The 7,275-nt window shown below is 51.0% G+C and overlaps 1 long non-coding RNA gene across 1 annotated transcript in view; it reads left to right on the top strand.

The window, feature by feature from the left end:
• Window positions 1-6,549: 6,549 nt before the first annotated feature.
• Window positions 6,550-7,275, top strand: part of LOC139025452 (uncharacterized) — a 15,408-nt gene continuing 14,682 nt past the window's right edge. The window contains exon 1 of the long non-coding RNA XR_011477041.1: window positions 6,550-6,606. This is a non-coding gene — a long non-coding RNA (uncharacterized lncRNA). The remainder of the gene's footprint in view (window positions 6,607-7,275) is intronic.

Raw genomic sequence — 7,275 nt, forward strand, 5'->3', positions numbered from 1 at the left:
GAAGTCAAGTAACCACTCAAAAGCAGTTCTGACAAGATTGTGTGTGGGGGGGGGGAAGTACTTTTTTGTGTGGAGAGAACTTGTGAAAAGCTTTGACACGCTTGGGCTTGCAGGTGTCTCTTGCGTTAGAAGCTTTTACACGGCTAATGAAAGGAACTTGACAGCAAGCGGAGATGAGGTGGAGAAAGCGGAGCAGGCAGAGCAGGCAAGAGCAGCAGCAGAGCAGAGAAGCTCACAGGGACCTAAAAACTACTCACAGGACCCTAAAACATCACAGGGACCCTAAAAATACTCACAGGGACCCTAAAAACACTCACAGGGACCTAAAAACACCACAGGGACCCTAAAAAACTCACAGGGACCCTAAACAACGCAGCCTGCTGCCGGGCCAGGGGTTTATAGCAAGAAGAAATAAAATAGCATCTGCACCACATTCCAGGGATATATTAGTCAATGTAAGTCTCTCTAAAATATATCCATACTCTCAAGAAACTACAGTAGTATCTGTATATACTCTCACAACCTAGTATCTGTATATACTCTCCAGAACCTAGTATCTGTATGTATCTCACAACCTAGTAATCTTGTATGTACTCTCACAACCTAGTATCTTGTATGTACTCTCAGAACCTAGTATATTGTACATACTCTCAGAACCTAGTATATCTGCAATAAGAGGATCAGGGCGAGGTTTTTGTCTTGCTACGTCGTGCCCGTCCTATAGGACTCCTTGGTCAATGTACATATTAATACGAGTATCGTTAGCCCTGCCACATTATCTAGTCAGTATCCAACAGTTAATGACAGACAGAGGTACGTAGTAAAACAGCAGCAACAATGATAAAGCCTTTATAGTTGATATATTTCTTCATATGATATGATCTTCCTCTCGGACCTAATCAGTGATACGTTTTTCAAACACGTCTTCCCTCTCTTTGGGTGTAATATAAACATTCGGAGGGTAGAATGGCTTGGTAAGTGTTCGTGTTTAAAGTGTACATCGTCAGTTGCCGTAGAGGTGAGCAAAGGGGGGGGGTGTCCTATTTAACACACGGCTCAGATGCTTGGTGCAGTTAAGACAAAATGCGTAACCCCACACCCACTTTTTTACACCTGACACCTCTCAGTTGCAAGGTCCACACCTGACCTCTCCATCACACGCACAACAATTTATTAAAGGTGTAAAGTTTACATCTTAGAAGCCGAATCAGCACACCAAGGGCTTTGAAAGACCAAGACAGACTAGACAGCAACACTAAGTGGGTTTCACTTTAAATAACAGAGGAGAGGAAATGTCTGGGAGGAGAGGAACAACAATTAGATCAAGGTGGAGGAATTAAAAAATGGACAACAGTGTAAACATCAGGACAATGAAACAGCATAATAAGTAAATCAATGTAAACGATAGATGCACAGCCCTTTTTCATCTCAATCACTTCCTGGTTGTGGTTAGTTATTTGACCGACCCCCCCCCACCCCCCCCCTGGTGGTGACCGTTTAACCTCTAACCCCAAGTGACCTCGTCCCCTGACCCCCCTCAGACCATGAAGCGGTGCTCCTTGCCGTCGTGGGCCATGAGGATGACGTTCCGGTTGAGGTCCAGATAAAGGCGGGCCAGCTTCAGGGCGTTCTGAGAGCCAGGGGAGGCAGGCTGCACCGGGGGACCTGGTAGGTCTTGATGCACTTCAGCTGGGGGTAGAGTTTCAACATGCCATACTGCCCAGCAGAGCGTATTCATCTGGAGAGAGGAGAGGAAGCAAGAACAACAACAAAAATATTTAATATTTTATTTTCCATTTTCTTGGAGAGAACAGAATTCCTCTTTTTACATGATCGGCCCTGGAGGAGTTTAGGGTTCTCAAGGCCCTGGAGGAGTTTAGGGTTCTCACGGCCCTGAGGAGTTAGGTTCTCACGGCCCTGGAGGAGTTTAGGGTTCACGCCCTGGAGGAGTTTGGTTCTCACCGGCCCTGGGGAGTTTAGGGTTCTCAAGGCCCTGGAGGAGTTTAGGGTTCTCAGGCCCTGGAGGAGTTTAGGGTTCTCAAGGCCCTGGAGGAGTTTTAGGGTTTCTCACGGCCCTGGAGGAGTTTAGGGTTCTCAAGGCCCTGGAGGAGTTTAGGGTTCTCACGGCCCTGGAGGAGTTTAGGGTTCTCACGGCCCTGGAGAGTTTAGGTTCTCACGGCCCTGGAGGAGTTTAGGGTTCTCACGGCCCTGGAGGAGTTTAGGTTCTCAGGCCCTGGAGGAGTTTAGGGTTCTCAAGGCCCTGGAGGAGTTTAGGGTTCTCAAGGCCCTGAAGAGTTTAGGGTCTCAAGGCCCTGGAGGAGTTTAGGGTTCTCAACCGGCCCTGGAGGAGTTTAGGTTCTCACAGGCCCTGAGGAGTTTAGGGTTCTCAAGGCCCTGGAGAGTTTAGGGTTCTCAAGGCCCTGGAGGAGTTTAGGGTCTCACGGCCCTGGAGGAGTTTAGGGTTCTCAGGCCCTGGAGGAGTTTAGGGTTTCAAGGCCCTGGAGGAGTTTAGGGTCTCAAGGGCAAAACAGCAGGACATAGCCTCTAGGATGCTGATGCCTGCACCTTATGGTGCCAGCTCACTCCCCCCAGGCAGGAGGGAGAAGAGAGGACGGCAGGGAGGGAGAGAGAGAACAGCAGGGAGGGAGAAGAGAGGACAGCAGGGAGGGAGAAGAGAGGACAGCAGGAGGGAGAAGAGAGGACGGCAAGGAGGGAGAAGAGAGACAGCAGGAGGGAGAATGCACAGCAGGGAGGGAGAAGAGAGGACAGCAGGGAGGAGAAGAGAGGACAGCAGGGAGGGAGAAGAGAGAGGGACAGGCAGGGAGGGAGAAGAGAGGACGGCAGGGAGGGAGAAGAGAGGACGGCAGGGAGGGAGAAGAGAGGACAGCAGGGAGGGAGAAGAAGGACGGCAGGGATTATGTTTGGACACTGAGTAGATGTAGCTATACTTCAACGAACAAACACTATCATACAAAAGAGGTCAATCCTTTATCTATTCTAGGACTTACAGGAAGTCCACATAGCATGAATAACTTGTGAAAGTCAATGTAGGGGACAGATATCGGTGATAAAGAAAATATGCTACTTAAAACCTCCCTCCCCACCAAGATACACTTCTAGAAACACATTTAAACCTCCCTCCACCAAGATACACTTCTAGAAACACATTTAAACCTCCCTCCCATCAAGATACACATTTAAACCTCCCTCCCCATCAAGATACACATCTAGAAAACAATTTAAACCTCCCTCCCCATCAAGATACACATCTAGAAACACATTTAAACCTCCTCCCATCAAGATACACATTTAAACCTCCCTCCCCACCAAGATACACATTTAAACCTCCCTCCCCTCATCTAGAAACACATTTAAACCCCCCACCCCACCCCAAAGCCCAGAGTGCAGTTTGATTTGTGGGAAAACAGAAAAGTCATTGATCCAAATGTGAAGAAATGTTGTGATTGGGGATGAGAGTTAAAACTGGAGCAACCCTATCCCTTCTCAGTGAGTACAGGCAGACACGGAGCGGAGTTGAGAAGGGAGAAGACATCAGTTTGCCCCAGCCTCAGACCTAAAACCCCAGGCTGGCAGCGTGTCTAGGAGAGAGAACCCAGACCTAAACCCAGACTGGCAGCGTGTCTAGGAGAGAGAGACTCAGACCTAAACCCCAGGCTGGCAGCGTGTCTAGGAGAGAGAGACCCAGACCTAAACCCCAGACTGGCAGCGTGTTCTAGGAGAGAGAGACTCAGACCTAAACCCAGACTGGCAGCGTGTCTAGGAGAGAGAGACCCAGACCTAAACCCCAGACTGGAGCGTGTCTAGGAGAGAGATCAGACCTAAACCCCAGACTGACAGCGTGTCTAGGAGAGAGAGACCCAAACCCTAAACCCCAGGCTGGCAGCGTGTCTAGGAGAGAGAGACTCAGACCTAAACCCCAGACTGGCAGCGTGTCTAGGAGAGAGAGACTCAGACCTAAACCCCAGGCTGGCAGCGTGTCTAGGAGAGAGAGACTCAGACCTAAAACCCCAGGCTGGCGCGTGTCTAGGAGAGAGAGACTCAGATAAACCCAGGCTGCAGCGTGTCTAGGAGAAGAGAGACCCAGCCTAACCCAGACTGGCAGCGTGTCTAGAGAGAAGACCCAGACCTAACCCCAGCCTGGCAGCGTGTCTAGGAGAGAGAGACTCAGACCTAACCCCAGACTGGCAGCGTGTCTAGGAGAGAGAGACTCAGACCTAAACCCCAGGCTGGCAGCGTGTCTAGGAGAGAGAAGACTCAGACCTAAACCCCAGACTGGCAGCCGTGTCTAGGAAGAGAGAGACCTCAGACCTAAACCCCAGGCTGGCAGCGTGTCTAGGAGAGAGAAGACTCCAGACCTAAACCACCCAGGCTGGCAGCGTGCTGAGGAGAGACCCAGACCTACAACCCAGACTGGCAGCGTGTCTAGGAGAGAAGAGACCCAGACCTAAACCCAGGCTGGCAGCGTGTCTAGGAGAGAGAGACTCAGACCTAAACCCCAGGCTGGCAGCGTGTCTAGGAAGAGAGAGACCCAGACCTAAACCCCAGACTGGCAGCGTGTTCTAGGAGAAGAGACTCAGACCTAAACCCCAGACTGGCAGCGTGTCTAGGGAGAGAGACCCAGACCTAAACCCCAGACTGGCAGCGTGTCTAGGAGAGAGAGACTCAGACCTAACCCCAGACTGACAGCGTGTCTAGGAAGAGAGAGACCCAAACCTAAACCCCAGGCTGGGCAGCGTGTCTAGGAGAGAGAGACCCAGACCTAAACCCCAGACTGGCAGCGTGCTAGGAGAGAGACCCAGACCTAAACCCCAGGCTGGCAGCGTGTCTAGGAGAGAGAGACTCAGACCTAAACCCCAGACTGGCAGCGTGTCTAGGAGAGAGGACTCAGACCTAAACCCCAGGACTGGCAGCGTGTCTAGAGAGAGAGACTCAGACTAAACCCAGGCTGCAGCGTGTCTAGGAGAGAGACCAGACTAAACCCCAGGCTGGCAGCGTGTCTAGGAGAGAGAGACTCAGACCTAAACCCCAGACTGGCGCGTGTCTAGAGAGAGAGACCCAGACCTAAACCCAGGCTGGCAGCGTGTCTAGGAGAGAGAGACCCAGACCTAAACCCCAGGCTGGCAGCGTGTCTAGGAGAGAGAGACCCGACCTAAACCCAGACTGGCAGCGTGTCTAGGAGAGACCCCGGACCGTCTCCTAGCTCCATTACCAATGTAGGCGGCTAGCTGTACGTCCCGCAGGAAGGCGGCAGGGACCTGTGGTTTATATTTACAGTCATTAGTGATAGGAGACAGAGACTTGCAGCGTCGGGTTTTAACAGTCCCTCCTCTCTCTGTGCTACTGCTGCTGGGAACAGGACAGGAGACAGCCGGCTGGGATGTGGTGTGTGTGCTGGAGACGAGACAGGAGACGGGACAGGAGACGGGACAGGAGACAGGACAGCTGGGAGCAGGAACTAGACTACCTCTCACTGGGGGCCATTAACGCTTCATGCTTCCCTCCACTATGCAATATCAGCTATCTTCTAGGAATGGTGAGTGTGTGTGTGTGAGTGAGTGTGCATGTTTGTGCGGTGGTGTGTGTGTGGTGTGAGTACAAACCTGCCAGAAGGAGATGTGGCTGTCCGCGTTAGAGTAGGTGGCCAGTACCTCCCGTCAGGAGCAAACGACACCGCTGTGATGGGACCCTTACTACCATGGATGTTCTGAGAGAGAGAGAGCGAGAGAGAACGAGAGAGGGAGAGAACGAGAGAGAGAACGAGAGGAGACAGAGGAGAGAGAGAGAGAGATGGAGAGAGAGAGATGGAGAGAGAGCGAGAGAGATGGAGAGAGAGAGCGAGCGAAAGACAGATAAATGTATTACCATATTAGAGAGACATATTTCCCACAGACCCACAAAGAATCTGAAAACAATTCAAACATTGATAAACTCCCATATCTGTTAGGTGAAATACCGCAGTGTGCAGTCACAGCAGCAGCAAGATGTGTGGCCCGTTGCCATGACAAAAAGGGCAACCAGTGGAGCACAAACAACATTGTAAATACAACCTATATTTATCTGTTTATTTATTCTCCCTTTCACACTTCAACTACTTGCACAGTGTACAACACCGTACATAAGACAATAATATAACATTTGAAATGTCTACATTCTTTTAAAACTATTGTGAGTGTAATGTTCACTAATGTTTCCCTTGTTAATTGTCAATTCCTTTTGCTTTGGTAATGTAAACATATGTTTCCATGCCAATAAAGCCTTTTGAACTGAGAGAGAAGGATTGAGAGCTGGAAAGATGGAGAAAGAAAGAGAGAAACACAGAGAGAAAGGGAGAGAGAGAGAGAGACACACAGAGAGAGAGAGAGAGAGAGAGAGAGGGAGGAAGAGAGAGAGTGAAACAGAGAGAGAGAGAGGGAAAGAGAGAGAGTGAAACAGAGAGAGAGAGAGAGGAGAGAGAGAGAGAGAGAGAAGAGAGAGAGAAGAGAGAGAGAGAGAGAGAGGAGGAAGAGAGATGGAGAGGCAGCAAAACAAGACGGGAGGTACCTGGCCACCTATTCTAACACGGACAGCCACATCTCCTTCTGGCAGGTTTGTACTCACACACACACACACACCACGCACAAACATGCACACTCACTCACACACACACACTCACCATTCCTAGAAGATAGCTGATATTGCATAGTGGAGGGAAGCATGAAGCGTTAATGGCCCCCAGTGAGAGGTAGTCTAGTCCTGCTCCCAGCCTGTCCTGTCTCCTGTCCCGTCTCCTGTCCCGTCTCCTGTCTCGTCTCCAGCACACACACCACATCCCAGCCCGGCTGTCTCCTGTCCTGTTCCCAGCAGCAGTAGCACAGAGGAGAGGAGGGACTGTAAAACCCCTGACGCTGCCAAGTCTCTGTCTCCTATCACTAATGACTGTAAATATAAACCACAGGTCCCTGCCTGCCTTCCTGCGGGACGTACAGCTAGCCGCCTACATTGGTAATGAGCTAGGAGACGGTCCGGGGTCTCTCCTAGACACGCTGCCAGTCTGGGGTTTAGGTCTGGGTCTCTCTCTCCTAGACACGCTGCCAGCCTGGGGTTTAGGTCTGGGTCTCTCTCTCCTAGACACGCTGCCAGCCTGGGGTTTAGGTCTGGGTCTCTCTCTCCTAGACACGCTGCCAGTCTGGGGTTTAGGTCTGAGTCTCTCTCTCCTAGACACGCTGCCAGCCTGGGGTTTAGGTCTGAGTCTCTCTCTCCTAGACACGCTGCCAG

The sequence above is a fragment of the Salvelinus sp. IW2-2015 genome, unplaced genomic scaffold (genome assembly GCF_002910315.2).
Source record: "Salvelinus sp. IW2-2015 unplaced genomic scaffold, ASM291031v2 Un_scaffold2709, whole genome shotgun sequence".
Classification (NCBI taxonomy): domain Eukaryota; kingdom Metazoa; phylum Chordata; class Actinopteri; order Salmoniformes; family Salmonidae; genus Salvelinus; species Salvelinus sp. IW2-2015.